The sequence below is a fragment of the Atheta coriaria genome, unplaced genomic scaffold (assembly GCF_025399875.1).
Source record: "Atheta coriaria isolate IRGN ID8LTWV9N9 unplaced genomic scaffold, Caltech_Dcor_3.1 hic_scaffold_7_pilon, whole genome shotgun sequence".
Taxonomy (NCBI): domain Eukaryota; kingdom Metazoa; phylum Arthropoda; class Insecta; order Coleoptera; family Staphylinidae; genus Dalotia; species Dalotia coriaria.
The window spans coordinates 7,673,678-7,701,468 of record NW_027045449.1 but is presented as its reverse complement, the minus strand read 5'-3'; the positions used below and the strand labels follow the sequence as shown (position 1 = coordinate 7,701,468).

General features: G+C 36.1%; 1 protein-coding gene across 2 annotated transcripts in view; it reads right to left on the bottom strand.

Moving 5' to 3' along the window:
* Positions 1–27,791, bottom strand: part of LOC135795344 (leucine-rich repeat and immunoglobulin-like domain-containing nogo receptor-interacting protein 2) — a 114,151-nt gene that overhangs the window by 59,062 nt on the left and 27,298 nt on the right. For both annotated transcript variants that reach the window (XM_065307004.1, XM_065307003.1), the window contains 2 exons: positions 22,758–22,790; positions 6,946–6,975 (listed from right to left, as the gene is read on the bottom strand). The gene's annotated coding sequence lies outside the window, so the exon portion shown is untranslated. The remainder of the gene's footprint in view (positions 1–6,945; positions 6,976–22,757; positions 22,791–27,791) is intronic.

The window sequence follows — 27,791 nt, the reverse complement described above, 5'->3', positions numbered from 1 at the left end:
CTCAAGTGCTCGTACTCCTCCCAGAGCAAAGCAGACTTTGTGTGCAGTTACAAACTTTTCTTGCATGCTATGCAATTTTAACTGAGAAATAATAAACACTACCTTTTCAGAATTCAATTCTTTGTAAAATAGAATGAAGTAGATTACAGTGCTATCGGTTTTTCTATTCAATAAGTCAAACACTTCCCATTTGTAATTTGTCCCCGTGTCTCACCTTTTTCTGTATTATTCTCACACCACGTCGTAACAGCTTGCAATTTATTTCGGTCCCATCAAAAAAAGGGGCCATTAAAATGCGCCGCATTTACTCTTCATAGTCTTCTTGTCGGCATAAGATTTGAAGAAAAGGACACAAAGAGCCCTTAATAATATAATAATAGTTATACCGCAGTTGGTTCGAAATAATGAGCGTAATAAGAAACCGCAAAATACGCCGATTGCACGTGTGAAGTAATTTTGGCTTTTTCAGTGACCAAAAAAAGCTATTTTTTTAATGGTGCATTTCTACGCAATTGTCATCCACAGTTTTTTACTGGTGCAACTTTGGTTTTCTATGCCAAAAACAATTTGTTTGTGATGTGAGTGCAAAGAGGGAGTTTGAAAAAAGTTTTGTCAGCCGGTTGAAACACTGCATTCACCGGTGAGTAAACAAAAGCGACTAATGACATTTTCGTTTTACATCGAATTGAAATTGCATATACTCAGCGTAGACTCTTTTTTTTGTTTTTGAATCTACGCTACGCTTTAATTTACGCTGAATAATAAAGTTCATTGACATGCAACTGTATATAAATCATTTTGATGCTTCAAGATTAAAATCACTATTAAAAATTGATCACTTCAATTAATTAATATAAAAATGGTCCAGAAATAAAAATAATGAAAGACAAGTGGTTTCGGCGCGAGAAAAGCCCACGATGACTGCTGGTATATTGATGGTGACCCAAGTCATTTTAATGAATGCGATGCATGCGGGCCGTTAATTTCCCCATCACTGTCGAAGATTAATAAATATCACTTTTAAATGAATTCCGATGCATTTATCTTCACCACTCATCAAAATGCCTTATCCAATTTTGATTACGTTTAAGGACAGGTTTGTAGGTATCGATCAAATTTCATGATTGCCGACGCATATAAGGCTTTTCTACATTTTGTCAATCAAATTGACCTGATGCATTCAATTATAAAACAGCTTTATTAATATTTTCCTTGAAGTTATTTATAACCTCTAAGTCATCCGTGTTAAGGATGACTCCGTTTTAAAAATTTCAAATTAAAATAGTAAAGTAGCTGAACATTAAACATACGCATGTGATCGTCGTCAAAGTTTGTTATTGCACTAATAAAATTCCTAAGTACCAGAGTATTTATAGTTTTCGTGGCACAATAATAAAATTATTCAAGTCAACTCATTTCGAATAGAACAATTCTGAAGGGATAGCCAAGAGTTTACCTTTCGATATGTCCGTCGCTTAGTTATGGAACGTGTACCGATGCAGTTTAATCAAGCAGACGAAAGCTTGAACAATATAATATAAATTCGAAATTTCATGCAGTGGTGTAAATAAATTTCGCGGATTTATAACTCGATGAACTATTTAATGTTATCATATATTCAACTGAATTTACTGAACCTGCATTTATAGCTTAGGAACGCTTATCATACGTATAAATCCAAGCAATACCAGAGACGAGTAAAAATTCTTATAAAAAATTTACTTTTGTGTTTTTGTATTTGTACAATAACAAGAACACTATTATTGCAAGAAGAAAGTATGGTTTATAACATATATCACCAAGATTTTTAAGAACAATGGAGTTATAATAGGGTTTAGTATTTCTGAATTTGCAAGTGCACATGATAGTTGGACGTAGGATATTTGAGCGCTAATATTTCATATTATGTAAATGTCAAATGCATAATATGATTATTCACGCTCGTGCATATATCAGACACGCTGCTGGCGTTATAACTTGAAATTTAATAGTTTGCCATAATGCTATTAAAGTAGACCTGTCTGAACCTCCATAGAGACCAATAGTGAACTATATTCTAACGTAACAATAGCAAAATTGTATATATAGCAAAAAAAACACGAATTTAATGTTTTTATAAACTAATTATTTTTTATTACCAAGTTATCCCCATTTTTGCCAACATCGTAAATGATTCATTTTATTCAAAGAAAGTATAGTACCTAATTTTCAGTGCCCGTGCTGCCTAAATTAACTTCAATCAGTTAATAAATACCATTCTCTGTTTTGGACTTTAAACTGCACCCTGAATTCATTCATTTTGATATATCTACGATTATAAAGTACCAAATAATTTACATACGAGTACGTTGATAATTTTAACAGTGAGAATTATGCACGTTGGCTTTTTTATGAAATAATAACATGCCTGGTCTTTTTTTAAATAAAAATGTCATAATTTATGTAAAAAAATTGCCATTTAATGGATTATTCACTTATTCTTTTGAAAATTAAAATCATTGTGGCACAAAAAACATTATCAGAAGTGTGTTTTGTCAATTGAACATAATCTTAGATTCAATACATTTAATAAGATTAAAACGTTTGGATGTTAGTGCCACTCTCCGAATTCCATTGTTTTGAACATTCAGTAGATAGTCATCGACAAGGATAATCCGTCGGGTATTAACAAACATCATCGCATTTCAATGAAACTATAAACCCAGCAAAACACGAAAACATGTTTCTATATATTCGCACATACGCATACACATTTCCCATCCCACAACAAAACCATTTTACCATTTGATTCTCTGCCGCAACTGCCACCGAAGCGTATATTAATGTTTCTATAGGTTATCTATGTGTGTTTTGCGTGAACATTCTGAACGGATCGGTATGAACTATATAAACATTCGACGAATTAAAGGAGTCATCTTGTCATATCTGCATTCATTTGGATCAAATTCAGTGCGGTTCAAGCATTAAACGTCGAATATAATTTGATATGGATGTTGTTCTTAGTTGCACAAAAGACCCTAATCATACACGCTTTTAGGACCACAAAGAAAACAAAAATTAAACTCGCTTTACATTAGGTTTTCAAATTGCGCACACGTGCAGAAAATTTAATTTTATTATGAAATTTTACCTGTCAGATGCATTGATGAAATATATCTACCTGATTCGACGTGCTATTGTGGTTGCTTTCTTGCCAATCTTTTATGAAAAATTATTGAGTACATAATTTTAAAATCATAACAAATACTGAAAGAAATGTATGTTTTTATTTGTCCGAATTTTTATATAATGATTTTATATTATATTTTAAATTTTTTATATCGTACGTAATATAATGAGTGAGAAATATTTTGATTCAGGACAGAAATGCTATAAATAGAAAGCCACAAAGTGCCAAATTTTAGAAAGTGTGCGTGAAGAATTGGAAAACAAAGTGAAAATCATTTAAAAGTCAAAATTTAATAGTCGATTTGTACCCTAACTCTTACAGGCCGCAAAAAAAAGTGCAATCGGTAAACAAAGATAAAAACTCCTCTAGATGCTTGAAAAAAGTAAAGAAAGGTGTAGATATAAAGCAGGCTTTCGAAGTGTTTCAAAAAGCCATTTCCTGTTCACTCCTTTGGAGCGTTTCATTTCCTGCGCGCGGTTTGATTTCTGATGTTGAGCATTCCTTCCCCAAGTGATAAAAAAGACATGAAAAAGCGACCAACATTCTCTTTAGCCACAACCGCATAGCAGCGTGCAAAAAACCGCTTCGATCTGAAAACGACAACCACAACAAGCAATAATTTCGCATAATGGAAAGAGCAAGCTGCGAAAATTAGCATTAAGTAAATAATGAACGAGACGAGTTTGCAAATTGAAATGCGCAGCAATCGGAATACCAGCGGACTATTAAATTATAACTCCTAAGAGCACTAACAGGCAACAGCAGCAAAAAAAAAGAAGAGAATTGGAATGAATAAATGTTGGCCGCGTTGCTCGCTACTGAAAATAAAATCATGGAATGTAATTACATTATGACTGTGGACGCAGTGGATGCTCCTAGCGATCCTAGGCGTCTTCGATGTCGGCGAATAAAAGAAATTGGTTTTTCTGGGTGTTGGTTTTTCCCTCCAGCTTGTTTCGCGTTTCTTTCGTTATGTGCACACACACCGGAAAACTGTTTCGGCACACACTAAACGTAGTTGTTACGTTCAATTCGAGTTAAGTTACGTTAAGCAAGTCGGCGAAGGAAAGCAGCACACGATGCGATTCGACGAAACAGGAAAACGCGGTTAAATTCGCTTTTGTTTTCCGCCTGTGTTTGCGCACCGCACGTTTTCCTCGCATCTTACGGCTGAAACCTGATAAAAAGTGAAGAAAAGTTTCACTTTGGGTATTAAACGTTTGAGGCAAACTTTACGAAACTTGGCAAAGCGAGATAAAGTAGTGAAAAAAACTGGATATTAGCAAAAAATATCTACACAAAAATTACCATTTTATGCGCAAGCCCTGTGCAAATTAACAAAATTATTAGTAATAATAATATAACCTACAATAAATCAATTCAAAGTCTAATTTATGGTTGAATATCATTATTAGTTACATTTTCAATAACCGTCTAGAACGATCATGTATAATTCAAAGATCGAAGACAATTTGCGCGCTCACTCGAAGTGCAATTACAGAATTACGCCCTCATCAGAACGTTATACGACCTTATCAACTCGCCGACGTCGCATTGCAGCCGACAATGAAAACGGGCTGCGATATTGCGCTGACAAATTTGCACCCTTCATTAATGCATTTATAAATGCATTATCTGCATTCGCGCATCTCGCTTCACAAAGTCATTATTAATTAACGATCACATACAACATTCGTTGCAACTAGCAAAACGCCGAGCATAATATAGCGTAATACTAAGTTTGCAACCAAATAAAGCATAAAACGATTTTCTTTTGTTGTGCGACAGGTAATATCGAATCGAAAATTTTCAGCGCTTTGGCGATACGTGTTTATGCTGTTTGCGCTTACGTGCCTCGGTTGAATTTCTGTTTGTACCTATTCTCGCGTATCTTTATATTTATTTGGGTCGATCTTTTCGCACGCGGCCAGCATGTGGTCCGATACTTTCGATACACCTTGGTCTGTTGGGTGGAGTATATTCCCTGCTCTCCATTTGCTCGAAATAGGTTTATGTGTGCACTTGCTTACCTTTTTGTGCACGCCATTGTGTCGGCTACAATTGTATCAGGAAAATTGATATGAATGCCGTGCGTTGATATTGACATTAAACTATTGAGTAGATACGACAAAATTGAATTAAATTAAATTGTTAATTCATAAACGATTTTGAAAATATTTAATGCATATTTAATGAATAGCAATTTGTCTTTTGTCCATACGTAATTGTTGTGTTAATGATTTTGTTCAACAAAGTCGTTTATAAATATTGCCAGCACAAAAAAACTCTTAGGGCACGCCTTGAATATATGCAAATGCCTCCTCGAACTATGGCCATCGCGACGGCATAACTAGACTAACGAGTTTTCGGCGGCGGCGACCGACGCTCCCCGGCGAAATTAACAAATAAAAACTTCGAAACCATCAAAACCTGCACACAAACCCACTTATCCATGAACAACGCCGCCAAACTAAATAAAAGGAGAGGAAAATGCGAAACGCAAAGTTTCACACTCGTAGTTTTACACAAAAGACGACTACGATGCGCGGGGCAATAAAAACCGGATAGAATAGATATAGACCGGAGAGTGGGAAAGTGCTTCTACATTTAGAAAATTTGCATTTGCATGGCGGGCGGAATAAATTAAATTAAATGAAAAGAGAACATAACGCGGAATAAGAACAAACACAACAAGCCTTCCAAATGCAGAAAAACCAGGGTGTGGCATCATAACATGGATTTATAATGTTGATCTTATACTTTTTTAGACTCAGTAGTCTTTAGATGGTGTTATGGTGTTGTTTAATTGCTACATTAAATATTTGCTCATGATGGTACAGCATATTTCAATTGCCTGGACAATACAACGACAACGGAACTATTTTCGCTGAGTTCAGCCATGCAGAATGGAATATCCTCCCACCGTAACTTTTAATATCAAAATTCTGTTGTGTTGCGGAAAATTTATGTTTCTACTCGAAACACTAGCGTTTGGTTGACCTACATATATTAACTTTTTCTCCTTTCGACTGCTGCATATTATATCTTTATATTAGAATTAGAAATTAGGTGTCGAGTGGCCACCACTTCTGTGAACTGAATATTGCATATCCTTACCATACAGAGTGTCATCGCAATAAATTTCCAAAATATTGTAAAAACTATAAAAATAGTTTCACAAAAATCAGACAAAATATCTGATTATTTTAATTATTTTGCTTGGTAAATGTTTTTTTTGTATATAAACCATAAACACATAGTATATATGATAAGTTTTTGGTCCATACAGCAGTCGCGCATTTTCACAGTTTCGCGCGTCTCCTGCTTCTTGTTTCAGCATTGTTTGCAAATGTATGCATATATTTCGGCACCCCGCATGTGCACAAAGAATATAAAATAAGGAATCCAGAGGTGGCACAAGAGCGAAAGGGTTGCTCATACCCAGAATATTTGAATATCATGAAGCGCTATCTCGCAAGTGTTGCAAATAAGGAAGCGCCAGCGACAGGGCGCGCCTTAATGTGTTAATATCGCGCCTATTTGTTATTCGGTTATCATATCACTGAACACATTATTCATTCCGGACCCGGATTCAGAAACCCACAAGACCCAGCCGCTACACAATGGTGTGCCGAAAAAAGAAATCAACAACAACAACAACAATGCACAAAGCACCGGAAAAGCAAAAGAAAACTTTTATCAGTATGTTAATATGTCAAAAGTTTCTCTTTTGCACGTTGTATATTCTATTCTACTAATAGACGAATAGAACTTACCTTTTTGGAAAATGTTCAGTACACACACATCTATAACAAATAGAAATCAATAAGTTTCATAATAATTTTATTGCAAATTGAACATTGGTGTAGTTATTTATATAGGTAATTATATTTTTGTAATAAAACTTATGCAAAGTTCTACTCAATAATCAAAATTAAACTAGAAACTCATGTGAACATCAAACACTTCAACACGTGTGACATAATGCGATTAATGCAATATTATGCATAATGCGCCCCAGCACAGCGGCGTAACATGTCAGGGATCTATTTTGTGCATGCCAATTACGCGCAATCTGTGAAAATAGTGCTGTCAGCAGATGGTATCATGTTCTAAATGTTTGTAATTAGCTACTTCATGCAGCCATATTACGAAACTCAATTCATATTTCTTTCACACTCTTTCCACCACCCAAAGCCAAAGCCAAAATTATTTACAACACATTTCACGAACAAATTCACAAAATTAAATATTCTAGGGCTCAGACTAAAATTGTTTATTTCTAATTCGCCTGAAAATAATTATGCTTAAATTTACGGCCGGCATTAATTATTGTTAATTGTGAAATTTAAATACTTGTGCAGAAATAAATTATCGATCAATTAAACCCTGATTAAATATTAGTCGTGGGATGCGCGCGCTGCCCGTAGAACGTTTTCACAGCGTGCCCCAAAATAACATTATTGCTGTTGCTAATATAACAGTATATTAATATTATTAATAATAATGTTTGTGCGCATATGAATAATTTATATCGTTCAATTATAATACGGCAAACGCGATCTAGTCGATAAATTGTCTATTCACGTAGATAATAGATAATGGTAAAGATTGAGTTAATATATTGCAGAGTGCATTGCGTTAACTATGCCTCCATTCGATTAATATTAATATTATTAAGTTTCGATATGAAATTCACAATAAACAATATAATTAGCTTTGGATACATATACTACATTGATTTATAAATTTAAATTATAATGAAGATATTGTTGTTCGTCATTATTAATTATTTTTTTTGAAAATAAATATAATTTTAGTTTGTATTAAACATCGTTTTATAAGCCTCTCATATTTGCGAGGGCTTCAGCATATACCCGGAGTGGCCAATGGGAAAAATAGAAAACAAATGGAGAAATTCCGACATCCGGATAAATTTAGGGATCCATCTAACTATCTACTCAGCAGATGTGACGATATGGGCTACCTTTGCCATTACATTCCTCGCATGCCAATGTCATTTTCTTCTGAAACAAATTACTACCGGTTGAAGTAAATTTAATATAAATAAATAAAATAAAGCAAAATTTGACTTAAAAAAACTTGTAGCCATGATGTAAAACTCCATAAGTAACGAGAGTTGAACTTGCTCGTTACGTCTGTGCAAATAACGTGTTCATAGTTAGATAGGGCCCAGTAAATGCGGTGTGCAGTTCCGTGCTTGAAATCGGAAATTTTAAAATAAATTGCTGGTGTAATTATTTACATATTTTCTCTACAACCTACCGCTCTATTAAATCAAACGTTTAAACAAATATTACGATAAGCGAGTTTTGTATGATTCTGCATATGTTTTTTTTTTCAGGTTTAAAAGCTTAAAATCCTAAATTGAACTCACAAATATCAATGTTTAGAATTTTTATCGAACAAATAGCAGCAAGATTAATGTTTCGCAATGCGTGTGGCACAAATGACAATTTCCCTCCATCCCTACACACCAACAATTATAAATACAAAACCACCCTTTAGCAAAAGCGGGGGTGCTGGCACGTATAGATGTAAATAATGAATGTCGCTATTATCTGATTGCGATTGCTTATAACATTAGAATCAAATTCACAAACGCGCAATCCGCCGTCGAGATACAAATGCGCACGTCGAATGATCGAAGGGGTGATTTATTGATGGTTTACATCATGCCGCTCGTGCACATAACATCACACTGCATCAACGGAAAGGAAAATAATAGTCGCATCAAAGTCAACATTGATAAAAACATTGCTACTGTTACTACCTATGCGGTCTGCGTGTTGGTACACAATATTATTAATTGCATGCCAAAACGCCGACTACATTTTGATTTCTATAAATTCAACTATTGCAAAACGGACGTAATGCATCCATTGACATCATCCGATTAATTACGGCATTTACGGCAATTTATAACGCCTCGTTGGAGAATCGCAGTAGTTGAGCGAATTGCATCCGACAAATATGTCTGTGGGCACAATTTGATAACCTTAATAAATTTGAATTTTGATTGAAATCGCTGTTATGATTGTGATTTCGATTAGTGTTTAATTTGTGATTAAAATATCTACAACATACCATATGTTTGACATCTTAATAATATTAATTTTACACAGCACAAGGTAAATCAAACTAAAAATGTTGATTCCCAGAGATAAACTTATGCTGCGCGTGATTAATATTATTTATGAGCACGTACTCTGTGTATTTTGCAGGTGTAAAGGCATTTATCGATTCAATAGGTACAAAAGCGGACGGCAAATATTGGTAACGCACATACGCGCGCGGTAATTTATAGATTTCCGGCTGTCATTCGCACAAAGAGTGTTGGCCGTGCGGATTGGCCCCATCAGTGGAAATCTACGTGCTTCCGTTCGCCATCGCCGACAATCAATTATTGAATTTACAAGCGGCAAGCGTTTGATCAGTGCCGTACCGTCCGCAACCACCTCCAATTCCATCACATTTTTTTGCGTGTTTTACGAGGCTTGACATATTATAGAAGTAAGATTAATAAGCTTAAACATTTAATGTGTTTTTCTTTTGCTCGGAGCAAACACTTGAACTTTCCCCATTAGCAAAGTTTTTCAATAAAACACTCGGGAATATATTTAATTAATGCTGCCATCATAAAAATCACCCTCTAGCATTACCCCCTCACAAGCTGCATTCATTTGCGTTATTAAATAAATCCCGAAAATCTCAATTTGAATGCAAACATTCATTTTGATCTTGATCCTCGGAAACCGCGAGACGTCGTCGAGTTGAGTCTGCTGCGCGCCCTTAACAAGATGTTCTTTATATCCATGAATGTGCGTTTTGGCTCGGTTTATAAGTGTAGCTTAGGCTCACTCGCAGTATATTCCCCGCTTGTTGATATATGGGGTTGGCCCGCTTTCATATTTATATCTATATTTATATTATATGAGTATAATAATTTCGGGGAGAACTCGAAGCACCCCTGGCGCAAATCAAAGAAATAAATATGTTTGAGTTATGCACACATCTTTAGGGTGTTGTAAATTTTGAAGGCAGTTAATGCACAGTTAAAAAAACCTCAAAGCGTTTTTGTAGTTTAATAAGAAAAACATAAATAAATGTAATTTCATGAAAAATGGTATATGTGATTTAATAATAGAAGAGTGTTTTAATGGTGGCTTCTTGACATCCTGTATGAGAACGTAATGGCGACATGAAATATAGAAATGGAGAAATAGACGAGGCGTAAGAAATCAACCGAGGTTTGTGGGGTGAAAGTGTAAAGAGATGTTGAAGAGGGTGAAAGCATCGCGCGCTGTAAATTCACCCTGCCACCACCGGCAAAAATCATACAATCTCCCGGCTTGTCATCAATGATATCCAATACACGCACACTCGTTTCTTCGCACCAGCATAAGAGTCTGATTCAGCTGAACCACCCTGGTTCATGGCTCAGACCTACACTAGTGTCACCTTTATTTATTTCGCGGTTTAGGGGGTGCGTTGTAAAAGTGAAAATGGAAAATGAATTCGTTGAGTGAAAAGTGTGCCCACAAAAAAAAAAGAATGCGGACGATTCTTTGATGGTTTGAAGAAAGAAGGCTTATCGTTCCCAACACGAGGGGATGTAACAAGATATGACTATTATATTATCCAGCAGCAATATTGAAAAAAAGATGGCGCGTCTGTAGCCTGAAGTGAAGGCGGTGGGTTGCGTCTACTTTGGCAAATATTTTGGTCGCCGTGGTTCGGTTTCTCGTTTTTTATTGTCTGGACCATTTCTTTGTAGATGAAAGTGGCGACTGGTTAGAGACATACAAGAAAGAATCGCATTCTTGCATCTACAGTGAGAAGTAAAGAGGGTGTGGTGGTAACACTGTAGGAGTAGCGGATCAGACCGACGCGCAGCAAACGCCAAACAACCAAGTAGAGAGAACAGAATGGAGCTCCGAGCTAAACCAGAAATACGAGACAGCGAGAAAACAAACTTTGATGCACAGAACAACGAAAACAAGGGCGACATGGCGGAGTTTGTGGAATTCCTCTATTCCTAACCGTGGACGCAAGTCGATGACGAGAGGGATTTTAAAGAAGGATGCAGAAACAGTGCCGCAAACGGAAGCTGTAGAGGGGGCGAAAATAAAAATGCTTGAAAAATGATATTGCTTGTCAAAACTATGCTGTCGACATGCATTTATCTTGCACGTGTTACACGTGTTTGTGTGTTTTGCGGTAGCATGTGTTTCCGATCGTTTTTACTTCTACGACAAAAATATTTGTGTACATGATATATATCTGGCAAAAGTTATCAGAGAAATTTAAGCGCCACAACTTTTCCAGCCAACTTCAGCTAATTCAATAAGAAATCCACAGCGTCGACCGAAAGAAAACGAACGACGCCGGAATTTAAATGAGCCGAAAGTGGAGACAAAGTTAATTAGTCGCGGTTCAGCTGTGAACTACTATGAGACGGAATGCAGGCCGTGTCATATTTCATAGGGATTGAATTAGAGATTTAGTAGTCTGGCAGTCTATCTTTGTGCAGATGAAATAAAATCGATGACAGAAGTTTTTGTTAATACACACAGGCTCGACGAAGACCCCGAATGATTGATTATGACAACCGATGTCTCCGCATACATCAAACTTACTCGTAAATGACTGCGCATCGCTATTCCCTTCTAGATAATTAAAATATTTTCCAATTATCGCCTATGGTTATTAGTTTACTAGTATTGCTGCTACTGATGTGCCGCTCCCTCAAATCAATTTTGCATAACGAGGCATCAAATGTCTCAAACTCCAAACACGTCCCAACTTTAGAGCATGTATCACAGATAAATCTTAATTATTTCCTGTGAGTCAACTATACCACATATTTACTTGCTATATCTATGTTGTTGGATTATGTAAGCATGATCATTGTGTGTTCAAAATTTCAATTTCTTTATATTTAAATTGTCCAGCCTTTCCGTTCAGAGGAGTCAAAATGAGTGTCGCGGGGCCAAAAGGAAAGAAATCTGTAAAGTCTCAAGTTGCCAATAAACGGGGAAAACAGCCGAAAAGCGATAAGGTTAAAATGCTTGTTTTATTAAGTACTAATGGAAAAGAAACGGCAAGCGTCGATCCACGAAACAACAGGAGAAACACAGCAATACACACAGAAAAAACAATCTTGTAACACAAAGTTTCTTTTTGCAATTCGTGGATTCAAGGTGTACGATTTGAGTGTAAAACCTATAATACTAACTGAACTGTTAAAAATGTTACGTAAGCTAAAATTGGAAATCTTTTTGATTTATCAAAATTTAGTGTTTTGAGATTTTTATCAGGGATTTGTAAGCGTAAAAATAGAATTGGGGTCTATTTTTGCATGTATGTCGTTTTTCGATAAATCAAACATCTCCCGACCGCGAGCCGCGATTATACGCATTATACGAGCACCACCCGCCCTCGTCAACGAATTTGTGGCTTTGCCATCGCCAGCGAGCGCGGCGATCCAATCCGCCCGATATTAACATAATCGAATCAATCGACTTTGAATTTTCCGGATATTGCTTTCCATACGGCGCTATCAGACCAACGCGACAATTTTCAATACTTTATACCTACCTGCGTTCACCCAAAAGAGAGCAAAAGAGGGATGCGATGATTATAATTTTCATATTCCGAAAATGAAGATTCAAGATTCAAACATTTTCCGCAGATTTTCATCATCATAAATTTTGCGTGTTATTGCAATCAATTATATTAATTTAAATTAATTAATTATCTTTTATTGGATGTACCTATATAGTTGAAAATGATTACGTACTTCTAGGAATAATGTATGCATTGAAGAGGTAAAGTATGTGAAATAAATTTTGTTAATCGATGCTTAATAAATGATGTCACGACCAATCAATCGTAATTCGATTTCGATTCAAATATATATTCGCATGCGATTCGTTTTGAGCATCTAACTTTCGAAAGGGTCGTGTTTAATTGATTCTAATTGATTTCCACGCGATTTGTAATTAATTAAACGAATAGGAAACGGGCGACATCGACGGGAAAAGCATTACCATTATGTAGAGCAAGATAAGCTTAAAACAAATTCAAGCAGAAATTTAAAAAAGAAAAATTAAAAATTACAAAGTTAGTATTAGAAAATGACTTAAATTTCAATTATAATACACGCAAACATCGTTACAGGTAATTTATTCATTAACAGAAGTGCAGAGGTTCAAGCCTGGAAAAAAACTTATTAATTTCGTTAGAAGTTTAGATTAAAATTTGTTTATCAGTGAGTTCGTGCTGTGCGCGTTTTAAAGCAGACGCGGGCCGCCATCATGAAAGTTACGTTGTATACATTAGATGTTGAATGTATCTGTTAAATATCACAGCACGGAAAGTGTCAAGATTAAAAATGCATTTAATTCCTCAACGGCGTCGGCTCCCAACAATTTATAAACAGTTTACGTGCTCGCAGCTGGAATTTATTCGCTGGCACCTCGACGATACGTCGTATAACATGCACGCACGAGGAGCCCGGGTTAAAGGGCTTTTAAATGTCTAACCGAACTAAAATTTAATCCAACATATACTTGCATAATACCGACTATTCTAAATTATATCATCTAAACATTTTAAATTGTAACAATATTTAATCTTTCCTATCTCGCCAGTGAAAAATTATGTTTTACTTCATTATTTTTATACAAAGCAAAAATAAAAAGTACAGTCTTTAACTGTTCGAGATAAAGCGAAAGATATAACAAATTTAGTGATTTATCATCCACTTGTCATGTGTGAGTCCGGGCGTCCGGAAGCGCTGCTTTCGTAAATTATAAATTATAATAAAATATTACTACCAGCATTCACACAAAATACGTATCCACAAAAGCATGCAACAATATAAATTGTACAATCAGAAGCAAAAAGGTTCCAATTTAACACGGCATCAGAATTTTTCTTAGTTTCGTTTTGTTTCCACTTCCGCTGCAATTTCATTTCACGTTTTCGTTGCTAAATAAGCATTGCGAAATGCTACAGTTCCACCCAAGATTGAACGCTTCTTTTATTCCCAAACTGTCACTTTTAGTTCCTCCATCCGCTCACACCTGAACAAACGCAACCAAAGAACTTAAAAAAATGCATTCAATAACAGGTAGATATTTGTCAATGAAGACACAAATTGTATCGGTTTGGGTTACTCCTTGGTAGTTCTGATCTAAACCGCTTTTAAATTTTACTTCCTCACCAAACAAAAATGAGGGCAAGGGGCGACGTTGTGCCCCTATAACATTGTTACGCAAATATCTATGAATAAACTATGTTGGGCGTGGAAATATAAAACTTTCAAAAAACTGTATATAACCACACGTAAATAGTGAAAAGCCCGTAATAGGATTAAAAAAGATGAACAGGGGATTTTGTTGTTATATCCTTGCATTGTTGCGGGGTGTTTAGTACACATAAACACACAATAAACCGGACTTTAATTGTTACCAAATGTTCGTAACTGTATTTTTTAAAGTTTTTTAAACCACAATAAAAAGGAATATTTATGCGTGAAAACAAACAACTGAAACATAACATAATAAAGACACTTTTTTGTTCAAAATATTTTCAATCATAATTAATAGAAAGAAACAACATGTTCATGTCAATGAAAAAAAGTTTGCTTGGTGGCAAAGTTTTCGAGCGTCGAAATATTAATAAATATGAACTATTGTGTTGAGCTTTCGCTGCCAAACTTTTGCTTTTGATACCTACTTTAATACTTACTTCAAGGATTTACTTTTCTTTCAGTTTAAAACTTTTTTTTCCTGAAATATTTATACATCGGCATGTGCTTGATTTTTTCAACGCTTAGATGGCAAAATAGCTGATTGTTTTTAGTGTTGTTTCAAGTAAAAGCTTTTTTTTTTATATTGCCGATATTCATGATATTTATTTCGTCTGCAAAATTTCGTAGACGCTTTCAATTTCAACTGATGTAAAAGAAAGAAAATGTTCACAAATCTTCGATATAAATATGAGTAAAACAAAGTCGGGTTATTTACACCATATATAACTCAAGAGTGGCTCGACTAATTTAGATGATCTCTGATATGTTGAATTAGTCTCTGATGCATTATAAAAGCTACGGTACCTAACAAAGCAATATGCTAATAATAATTATATAATTAAATTAAATAATTCCCTCTATGATGGCACTAAACTCTATTACTAGCATTTCTCAAATGAAGTCGCTGGCGAAAGCTAGTAGTAAATAAATAGAAGGAAAAATTCAGAATACAAACTAATTACAGACATAAAATATTGTTATATTATTAAATTATTGACATATTTTATTGTGCATATTACAGAGTTATCCTTTGATTTATAAGCACTTTATTGCCTATTAATTTATTAACCAGATTCAGCGCTATAATTTTCGTCCAAATGATAGCATTAAAATATTTATTACAATTTTATCAATACCTACACACTCCTATAAAAAGTACAAAAGTAATAAATCTAAATCTATTTATTTATCCCGTCATGTAGTTTTTGATCTTTAATGGTCTGTATTTTTATAGTTCAATATCCATTGCGATTTTATGCACACTAACGTTGATTTTAATATTCTAATATGTTGTTTGGTAGTGAAAAATATATCGCATTTTGTAATCGCTTTTCATTTGCTCACGATATTTGCAGGATCAGATCGGTAATTTGCGGACGCTGCCGCTGAACGGACAGCAAAATATTTATGACGCCATTAGTAATTTATTACTTGAGATATTTTGTTGTGGTAGGGCGGTTCAAAAGCTGGGCACTTTTTCTGGGTTACTAGGTAAGTAATAAACTACAGACAAATAGGACTGCGATATAAATTTGGTACTTTTGTTCTTTTACTTTTATTCATCTCTATTTAGGTTTGACTTTACACCATTGTTCAGCATTCCGACCGAATCAACAGTCTCAATTCGTCATTTAAAATTAAATAATATTAATACCTATACAAAACGTACGGTAGCTAATACATAACCAATATTTCAAGGAAGTTATTTTTATTTTAATATTTAAGTGTTGATATTAAGAGTGCGAACAATAAAAAGTATAAATTTACCAAAATTAACAAAAGTTTAATACCACTTTTCTGTCAACCATCCTGCTACTTTGGTTTGTGTGTCATTACGTTAATTACATATTGTTCCAGTTTCAAATGACCAGCCCACTAGCGTTCATGTTTACTTATAATAATTACAATTTTTCTGCGCGAGACCGAACCAACAGCTAAACTAATTAAAATTACGCAATTTAGTCGTGTGACAAGCAAACAAAGTACCCACATCCACAATGCGCATCATTAATGCACGTTTAATACTTTATGTCGTAGTGGACATTGATTTCGCCTTCCATTATTGAAAGCTAAATTATCGTGTCGAAAGCGAATTTCTGTGGCGTTTAATTATGTACCAGTCTGGCGTAATGTTTACGATTTCATTTATCCAGTCGGATCGCGCTGATTTGTTGATACGTTGAATATTTCATGGGAAATTTGCGGATCGACTATCGTTGAATTAACTCATTAATTTAATTATTTATTTATTGTGTATGCGTCGCCATTGATTGCGATCTAATTTCACGCAGAACAACCAATTTCGGATACAAAACGATTTAAATTTCAAGTTTTTAATTATTAAATTTAATTGTTTGAGGACGTTAGTAAACGGTAAAAACATAATTTACTATTAATCGATATTGGTGCTAATGTACAAATTCCCTTTTCGTCTAATTATATGATTAATGAGAAATGTGCAGAATAGATAGTAAGGGGTAGTTTAGTGCTAATCAGGGTACTAACAAATCGTGCCCCTTTTACACACCCACCCACACACACGTGACAGCGTAGACAGTGTTCAAATAGAGATGCAGGCGAAAATAGTTGACAACCCGTGGCAGTGAAGTGATAAGCAAAAGCCAAAGGGAGGAAACGTAAAGATGAACAAAATGTGTGTGCGATTACACGCAAGTATGTCGAAGAGCCTTGGTGACGAAAATTTAAGACAACACATAATCACAATATACTTTGATATTTGAGCACATACTTTAGGCTTAAAGTGAGGTTACTATACTCATAAATACCCACAGATATTGCTACTTTGTAGTGAATAGCAAATGTTTGTGTCCCCAAAATACGATCCGAATTGAAAATTAATTATACCAAATGCATGACGCAACGGAAATCGACATTGGAGGTTGAAGAGAGAGGATCGGCGGCATCAAAACGAAGGCAGGAGCAGATATCGCGTCGAACGTCAGATCGTGCTGTTATCTCACTGGTATATCGTGTAGTGCTGTAGTTGTATGAAAAAGCAATTAACCCCACTTTAATACCTATAATGCTCCTATCTCACTCCGCCTTTCAACCTTTACAACTTGCCATTTGCTCCTCGCGCAATCCCGCGCAGATAGGTTGCCCCCGTTCATTCGTTTGGTTGTTTCATAGATTTCTCTTTGCTTTGCCGGACGATTACACGGTAATCAATTTAGATTCTTCCTCAGTTTCACTGCTGGGTCTCCTCTAACACCACTGACTCCGGCTTTTGTAAAACCCCTCCATCCGTCCAGTGTTGCGAATGTTCTACATCGCTAAAGAAACTAAGAACTCGGAAAACTATAAAAACAAACAGCGCATTTCTTCGATATCTACATTCCAAAGCTTTTCCCAGTTCTCCAACAAGGGATCAGTATTCTTTTAATTCCTTTGATAATGAAAGACATCTGAACAATTTTCTCAATGTTAGGCTACTATCACACTCAGTATACAAACTAGACGTTCAGTAATTTCGGCTAGTGTAGTATAGTTTGTGCCGGAAACTTGTTGGAAATAGTTTTCTCCTCAATGGGAAGCTATTGGGAGACTGACTGTGTCCTTGCATGCGCTGCCGATAGCGCTCATCAATATCTATCAATGTGTAAATGTAGATGACGTCAACAAATCGTTAGATAATGGGCGGCCGCGCAGAGCGTGTAAGTAAGGGGTCATCAAATGATAATTAGAAATAAATTTAGCGTTATGATCGTGCGGCGAGTCAGCGCTTGAACAATTGATTTCGCAAATTATTTGCCAGCGCCGAGTTTCCGCATCATTACTAATTTCTCAATTACGCGCCTCGTTCACGGCGGAGCATTAATTATGTCGGATTTCAGAGGGGCCTCACGTGTGAAGAGGGTTGTTGTTGCGACGGATATGCGAGTGACATCGGAATCATGTTCTCTTGATTATGTTGATCAAGCTTCAGACACCTGAGGCCAAACTATTACATGACCCTTTCTAATCTAACTCTGATATCCGCTAGAGTGCCAACCAATTATTATTGTATGATTGCAAAATGTTCAATTCTTTCAAAAATTTTAATTGCATTTTTACAATGTTAAATCGAAATCACATTTAAGAAAAAGTAATCCTATGATGTTATGCCCTTACACGTGTCATCCACAATGTCCCAAACGCTGTTTTCTACTCTACTTGCGTTCAGTGATTGAAAAGTCGAAAATTCGAAAACGAGGCCAGGAAATCGACCGTCAAGAAAATTGCAAATCTCGCGTTCTTGTGATCTGTGATGCAACATCCCCACAAGAGGCAGGAAGCACGAGGACGCTTCAACGACATCCAATAAAATGCGGAAGGAAATATTCACTTATTGGACTTCTCGTCGGATGTTGATGTCAATCCAGACGAAACCAGATTTGGAATACCACAGAAATAAATTTCATAAAAAAATTGAAAAAAAAATTTATATAGAAGCCAAATAAAAGAATCATTGATTAGACAATCATGAGCACGAAATACCACTGCGCAACCTCATGCCAAATCATGACAAAGAAAAAAAATATTCAGCACATTTGTATCATTGAGTAATGATGCATTCCATTAAATTAATTGTGAGAGCGTTTGTTGGATAACAATACACATACACAGATAAGAATATGATGGGGCACCGATAGAAGGGCAGGAAAGTGTGAATGAAATGTTATAAGAATAGACGTGTAGAAATTTAGAAAGATGTCATTAATTAAGCGATGCACTGTAATTAATCATCGCGGCGAATCAACACGGTGCACGATGCGTACCCGTTGATATGTCCATAAATCAGCTTGATAATAAAATAGCCATCCTGCAAGTTGGACAGCATTGTGCTATACAATGACGAGTAAAATTGGCCAATAACAAAAAATATTGATCCTAATAAGTGCTAATAATTATTTTCATAATATAAACGATGTGAAAAATAAATGGCTATTTTTCGTTTTTCTGTGCTATATTAAGGATAATAAAAAGTGTAGACTGGGGGATGGACATAAATTGTTAATTAAGATGGAGCGATAAGATGCGTGCTGAGGACGTGAGAAGAAAATAGGAGAAAAAGCTTAAATGGCTTAATCAAGAATTTAGACACCTGGCAACGAGACCAACCACCTGCTTCACTGAACTACCTCACGAAAGATGGACGCGTCGAGTTCACGAATACACCGAGAGCGCACTTTTCGAACTTTCTTTAAATCTATTGATACTCTGCTTGTTTGCTTTACATTTATTTTACGTTTTTCGGTAGTTCTCGCCTTGAAGTTTTCTTCAATCACAGATAGCAGATTTTATGTTTCTATTTTTAAATCAGTTTCTTGAACTTTGTAGTTAGTTACTTTAAATTGATATTTTCAGAAAAGAAGATTTTATTATCTAACCAGAGAATGCTTAAAATGGTGAAATAAAAAATAAGGCAATTAAATTTCTAGACCTATTAAAAATGTGGCTACTAAAATAATGATATAACGACTTCATCAAAGTCGGCGAATAATACGATGAAAGTTAATTAACTTATCTCGTCATTTTTTATTATTTTTGTAAAAAACTTAAGTAAAAATGAATGCCCTTGAACATAGTCAAAAGTGAAATTATTTTAAATATAATATAGGTATATTTTATGATTAATCATATTTTGTTAAATTCAAGTTAACTTCCATAGAATTTAAAATGAATTCTAATTTTTCCACTTTGTACTTTTTCAGAGCAACTTCCTAGTATTCCTACTGCTGACTCCATGCATATTCAAAGAAAAATCTCCTTGTTCGTATATTCTGGAATTCGCTCCACCACTTCGTGCGCGCGCTAGAGAGTTAATAAAAAATTCATTTAATCTTAACAACAGGAAAGATTCGCGCTGCTCATAAAGAGAAGTAGGACCTTTGCATTTTTCTTGCTTTGTACTTCTTTCCAGTGTGGCTACTCGGCCGCGGTGCGCCGTCGCTTGCACATCTTCAAGTATGAATTGTGCGCTAAGTTGGAGGAATAAATTCCACTTTTGCGTTCCTAGTTGAGGATATGTATATAAGCCACGCCCTTCTTGAGAAGAAAAAAAAAGTTGCACTCTTTGGATGAATACTTAATTAAACGAATTAAGCATGCTAAGAAAATGAATTCCCATCAGCGTTACTCGGCAAAAAACTTGGCTGTTTGTCAATTTCTGCTAGATTTACCTCAATCTATATTCAAAAGATATTGACAACAAATTGGGGAAAATCAGAAACATGCTATTAAAAGAAGAACGCTGGAAGTAAAAAGGATGAACAGCGGCAAACGGCGCTGAGCAGAAATTCTAAGCACAATAAAAGCGGTCTGGTCCATTAGACATGTTGGAATATCTAAGTTTTTTTTTTGTTTTTTAAGAAGAAAAAACACATTTGGGCCCTTTTTGATATAGTTTCGGTAACGGGATAAATCAATAAAGTCTATCCATTAACTGCGATAAATTTTTTCCGAGAGACATGTCCACACTTTCGTATTATTCAAATGATTAAATATATATATATATATATATATATATATATATATATATATATATATATATATATATATATATATATATATATATAGCAAAAATTAAAAATTTAATTATAAGTATTTCCAGACAATTCTTACGTTTCTAACTTAATTAGGCAATGATTATTATGCAAGAAACTTAAATGAATACACAAAGTAATTCGACGGTATATCATTTCAAGTATAAACTAAAATTAGAAATACTCAAACAACAAGGAAAATGTGTAAAAAGAAACAAAATATAAGTTTTAGTGTTATTGTTCCCGGATGAATAATATGAAAATTTATTCATGAAAAGCAAAAAATATTTTATCTTGCCATAGCAAAATTAACCAACTTTGCCCGGCTGGAACAAGCCGTGGTGCCCTGGTGTGGCACTTAAAATTTGTGATAAATTTGTCCTCAAGATTTTCATGCGATACGCCGACTATCAATATATCCCCTCTGGCGACGGCGGCGAAAGCACACGTTTGTGTATGTGAAACGTTAATAATCTAAAGTACTTTGCATTTATTGGATGTTTTATAGCCCATAGATTCACTGACCGACGACGATCCGACATAGATCTTTTTATAGTTTTCCACCAATCTCACTGCAGGTCGAACGCGGACGACCGTTACTCTTCTACAGGGACGCATCCCGAGCCTATTCAACCGTTCGGCATTCATCTATTTTCTGAGCCATACTTTATAGTGTCTGAACTATAGAGAGGTATATACAGACAGCGGCGCTTAACATTGTGGAAAAGTCCAAAACCCTGAAGGTATGTTCGCTGGCGCAGTCCATCCAAATACCGACATAGTGCTCACATCGCAATAATGCGTTTGATCCGGGAACAAGTGCGGGGATTTCCCGGAATTTTCTGACACACTTGGTAGCACCGCGCGTCGTCGTTCACGTTGGTGGTAAGACAGAGAACCCCGTACGGACGGCGGCAACATCGCTGAAATTGATTCCCTCTATGCTCTACTGCGCTTTTATTACGCACTTAATAATTTATGATACGGTTATAAAAATAATTTTCCTTCAGCCTCCACCGTCCGCGCTCTTTCGGTGTGTACGTACAAAGCGTCGGGGGCACAAGAAGCTACGTTCATATTTTAACGATTCACGTGCATAAAGACTTTTGGCCTACGCGTGCTAAAAAGCGAAAAAAGCCGTTCAATATTACTGCGAGTAAGCTCACCGAGTGTAAAATTAACATTATGCAATAATGGAAAAGATGAGATACAATCGCATAAAATATAAATCATATAGAACAAATTAGAATTTTTACCAAAAAGAAAATCCAAAACAATTTGCAAGCGCAACTTTCCCCAAAGTTAATATCTTTACACTAACCCAGTATTCACTCATTCAGTGCGATGAGAATTCGTGCACGTGCCCCAGAAATTCGATTAAGTTATTGAGCATTGAAATTTCCATCCCTCAAGTTCCTTTCCTGTACTCGGTTATACACTCAGAAGAACATATTGTATAACATAGTCAAATGTTGCACGTGCACACTCTCCGCGCGAAGAACGAAAAGGACGCTTGCAATGAGAATTCGGGGAAGCATTAAATTTCATTCCATTCGATTTGTTCAATTTGTTCGATCAGCTAGCGTCCCTTTTTCAGTGCCACATTCTCTATGGACCGTGCACGCTCAAACCAGAAAGAAATTACACAACCAAAGTTAAAATCAAAAATAAATTTAAAATAAATTAATTTGTTTCCACTTACCATCAGTTTTTCAGAGCAGAAGACAGAGGAATTCTATGGCAAAAGAAAAGAATATGTTAGCAAACAATTAAAGCAAACAATTAAAAGTTAATAAATTCATTAAAATAAATAGTTTTCACAATTTGCTGAACAAATGACATTAATAAATTTAATTAAACTAAAAGCATCCATCAGCAAAGAGGTAAATCTTCTGCGCACAATTACTGCCAGTGGAAGCAAAGCTTGGTAAAATGCAATTTTCTTACTAAAATATTAGACTTCAATGTCTTCCAGAAGCAGAAGACGATGAAACGTTCCGCTAAAAAATGAGCTGCACTTTCTAGAACATTTAAATATTGCCTACTTCGAGATGTGGGAGTACTCTTTCATCAACGAAATATAGTGCAAAACTCCGAATATATGTGATGATCGAATTTACAAACAAACAAAAATCGACGCGTTGTTTGACACCTACTATAAGATCGCACATTAAATTCATACCCGGTTTATACTTTATATTACTAGGCTCATCGTGCATGATAGGATGATGTGGAAAATCCATTCGCATTATCCGGGATTATACTCCAACGTGAAATATATACGTTTCTACTACGCGGAGGCATATAGAGATGAGTGGTGGACGCAGCAAACGTCGACAAAAATCTATGTGCATACCGTCGTCTCCGACCTTTTAGTCCTCTGTCAACTTCCAGTAACTTCTACTAGGCGTTGTAGTAATTTTTATCAAAAGACCAACCTTCTAATCTTTTTTTCAAGTTTAGATGATGTGAACAACTTACATACTGCTTGAGTTAATTAATCATTTTTTCTATAATAACTGCGACTTGAGAGAGACGCTTGAAGTTATAACAGTTCCAGTTTACCCTGCAGCGAGTGTTGTACCCATGTCTGAGGCTGCTACCATCCGCCCGGCCCGGATTATCCTTTTCAAGTTGGCGTTAAACTATAATACATGCCGCTTACGAGCTTACACTAAGACATTGCTTGGATGGTAGGATGGAAGGACCGTTTGGCGCCCTGACTATCACCAGCAGGAGGTGAAGCGTGAGCCATGAGAAAGAGCAAGTTTCACTGAGTTCCCCCCGTGCTGGGCGCAGGAGTTTAATGTATTTCCTTGCCTGATTTATGTACGAGATGTCCTCTTGCATGTGGACTTGGACTTGAGTCTTGCACTTGGACTTAGACTATGACTAGAGAGTTACACCTACAGCGGCCAACATTACATCCTTACCAAAAGCCGTCTTTATCCTTCGCACCGCAGGTCATCGTAAGTATGCTGAATAATTCCGAAAGTTTTATCCCTTGTCGCGCCCATGCTATGAATGGACATAGGGCTTTGAATAATTCCTGCCAACATTAATGACATTCCACTTAAGAATCTTCGCCATTCGTTTAGTGCTCCTTTCAGCTGAGAGAATTCAATACCGGTTTAAAGGCCTCAGTAGTGGTTTGTGCTTCCTCCACGTGCTGGAAGCAATAAATTTCAAATCGTTCGACACTGCGCGCAGATCCTATCTTTATTATTAGAGGGTGCATCTGGGGGTTCTGCGTGTGGGTGCGAAACCGCGCCAAGTGCCACGGTATAGAGATGTGAACTACGTGAATGTGCTATATATACATGTGGGAACGAAAAAAGATGCGCGCCACTTCTGCAAGCAAGTTATGAGGTAATGAAATCTCGTGCGCTCACCCTCGGCAATACTTTCGAATTGTGGCAAATGTTCGGGGGATAAAGACCCCTAAAAGAGTTCCGCAAGTGCAATTCAAACTCTGACGCCGACGCAATTCGAAACGCACACGTATTACGCATCCAGATAAACCCGGATGTGGTATAGTAAACGTAAAAGTTGGGGCGCTCTGAAAATGTGCAACTGTTAGAACTTGAAACAGATGCAATGGAATTTTAAAAAGTACAATGTTAGATGAAATATCTGCATATCAAGAGAGAGAAAATCTAAAGTTATGACATTTAGATTGAAGTATAATGCCATGAAAAAAATTACAGTAATAGAAATATTTGGTAACAAATATTTTAGATATTTTAAAAGATAGTCCATTTGATTCAATATGGGGCATATATTGATATATCAGGATTATAATTGCATTAATAAATTTAATTATATAAACTCTACATCATTGCTTTAATCATTTTGTATTGTGGCGTTATGAACTTGTTGTAATTGTTTATTGATATGCGGTGAAATGTAGAACGCAAGTGCGGTGGATTAACGTAGTTCCCAGGGAGGACAAGATCATGAAAATCGTAATTGAAACATGGAAATAGTCATGTCAATGGAAATTGCATTTTTAAATTAATCGAAGCATTTCGCAGGCATTGAATATCGATCAAAAACTGCAAGGATATCCAGTGAAAATTCCAAACAAATCCGTCGGCAATTAATTGTAACAAACTAACACAACCCACGATTACATAAATCGTGACTTAAAATAAGTCTTCTATTGCAATTATTATATTATTAATAAAATTAATTTTATACTACGGTGTTTATTGGTGTGAAAATTTCTGTTGAAGTTAATTGTGCTGCAAGTTTCGACGTATCCTTTTTCCTTCCTCTCGGCAGTGATTGATTCTGAATGTAATTAAAACGGCTCAACTAATACCTGCGCGAAGTGTTCGAAGTTTCCTGCGGCATTTTCCTCGACTTTGCCGGTTTCACGCAAACGCGTACTGAAAACTTGTGCGCGTCTTTCATCGCCAACTTGGAAAATACGCCCAGGCTTTCTTTAGGACGCTTATAATCGCATTTTAGTTTTCACATTGAACGACCGAGTCTTAAACGTCGCGTAATATCCGCGCGCATAATCACTAAATGCACGATTTAAACTTTAAACAACCTTCAGATCGAATCTATTGCAGTAGTTGTAAAATTATGAAATTATTCAAGTTTAAGACTAGCGTATAAATACGATACCAAAAAACTTTGAACTGAAGCGTTTCCAAGTTTTTAAATTAAGTGGTTTGTAATTCATTAACACACATTACAATTTATCGCAGATTGCAATAGTTTACCATTCTACTAGACTTTGGAATGATTTAGATTGAAAGGATTGAGACAATAGATCCGCCGCCGATTATGACGGTCGGAAGAAACAAGGCAAGATTGAAATGGATAGGTATGTAATTTTCCCGTAGAAGATGGAAATACCAGTCTTGTTTTCGACAGCGGAGAACGCAAACCAACAGTGGAATGGAATGAGATGCGTGGTCAGACGAATCCAGCGAAGTAATGCTATGAATCGCAAACAACTTGTAAATTTGCAACTATTTGCGTCGGGATTAGAATAGTTTCGCTCGTGTTCGACTGTTACTCGTAACTGCCACACACGCCAGACATAAGCAGACATAGATTTTATTTCGAGCAGATAATTTAACAAATTACTGTTAATTGTGATTTATATACAGAATGTTGCAAATAAGGTTATACTGACGCGATCGTATTAGTAGCTAATGTTGGTATGTGAAGGTCAAAATATGCCTAGGTTAGGTACAGTCTTCAAAATTCGTTTGATGTTTAACGTTTCGAAGAAACATCAATTTTACGAGCGCAATTTTTACAACAAGTCTATAAAGTTTGGCACAACAAACAACTCATTTTGGCAAAACTCTTTCGCTCGTATGTTCCGCTGGCTGGTCACTAGGGAGGTCTTTCCCTTTGCGCCGCTAAAATACTCGCGTGCGAGTCGCGGTTATTACCAAAACGGGCTACTATTACCGTAACTGCATTCCGGAAGTGGAACAACGCTGCCGATACGTGCACGCCAAAGGCATTTAGATTATGCTGCGTCTGCGGCAGTAAAACCTAAAATATTTCGAGCGCACCAACCGCCACCGCGCCACCACTACCACCATCGCTATAGAGGCCCTATGCCGCCTTGGGATACTCCGGAAACATCTTTTTGTTTTCGCTGCTATATTTTCGGATGCGCAGCGGCCGAGATGGTGGTGAGCCAGTTACGTGTGCATGAAATACTCCTGCGGCAGAGCAATTCATCAATCAGACCGGGAGCAGGCGAATGAATAAGAGGGCGTCCTCGTTGGGGGCCAAGAAGTACACCATCGGATTGTTGGCTCCTTCACAAAGGATATTTTTTTCTTACTTACATTACGTGCGTTCGATCAAACATCAGAACAATGTCTAATTTAAATAATGTCGGGAGGCCCAAAAAGCGATGGAGCGATCCTATAGCTCTCCTTGGCCGACCACAGTGATGGAAGAACAGGCAAATTTTGCCTATGATGAGAGTAAGAAGAAGAAGAAATAATTATTTGAATTATATATATATATATCGCTATACTAAACAACTTTACAATGTGTAATTTAAAATTCTTGTAAATTTCTTACAGATTTCCTTCGGAATTTGCCACGTTTGCTCGTTTTGTATAATCTGTTTGTATTTTTATGTAAATATTTATGTAGGTAGTACATAACTGTGAGAGAACAAAAGCGTGTGCGTTCATTTGAGAAAAACGCCCACCGTTTCCGAATCATTATCACCGGCCCTTTTCACTGTGGTGTATTAGAAACGAAGGAAAAATGCATCCAGGCGGGAAAATTTTTAATGATTTTAAAATAAGGCTTGAGGTTTTTCTTCTCATTTTATCATCTATAATACCAAGTCCTCAATTTTTTTTGCTGCCTTCCTCCATTTTCTTCGTTTTGATGCTTTTCCAATTACGACCGCTGCAGACTATTCCAACACATTCGGCGTGCAAATTCTACAAAACAATAAATATCGCACGCATAATATCAAAATGGTTATGATTCTCACTAGCATGAAGTAGGGATTCTTTTTTTCTTTTATTGAAGATCATTTTTTGTTGATTGTGTGTTTTTTGCTTGCCTATATCATATATTCTGATTTGTATCCTTAAAGTTCATACTTTTCTTATTTTCTCTCGTTCACGTCCGTGTTCACATTTTTCTGGCAGGCTCACAGCACGGCTGCCTTCGAGGGACGTCTGTTTCACGCCATACTTCTTCTTGTTTTTTTGCCCGCCCAGGAGTTTTTCTT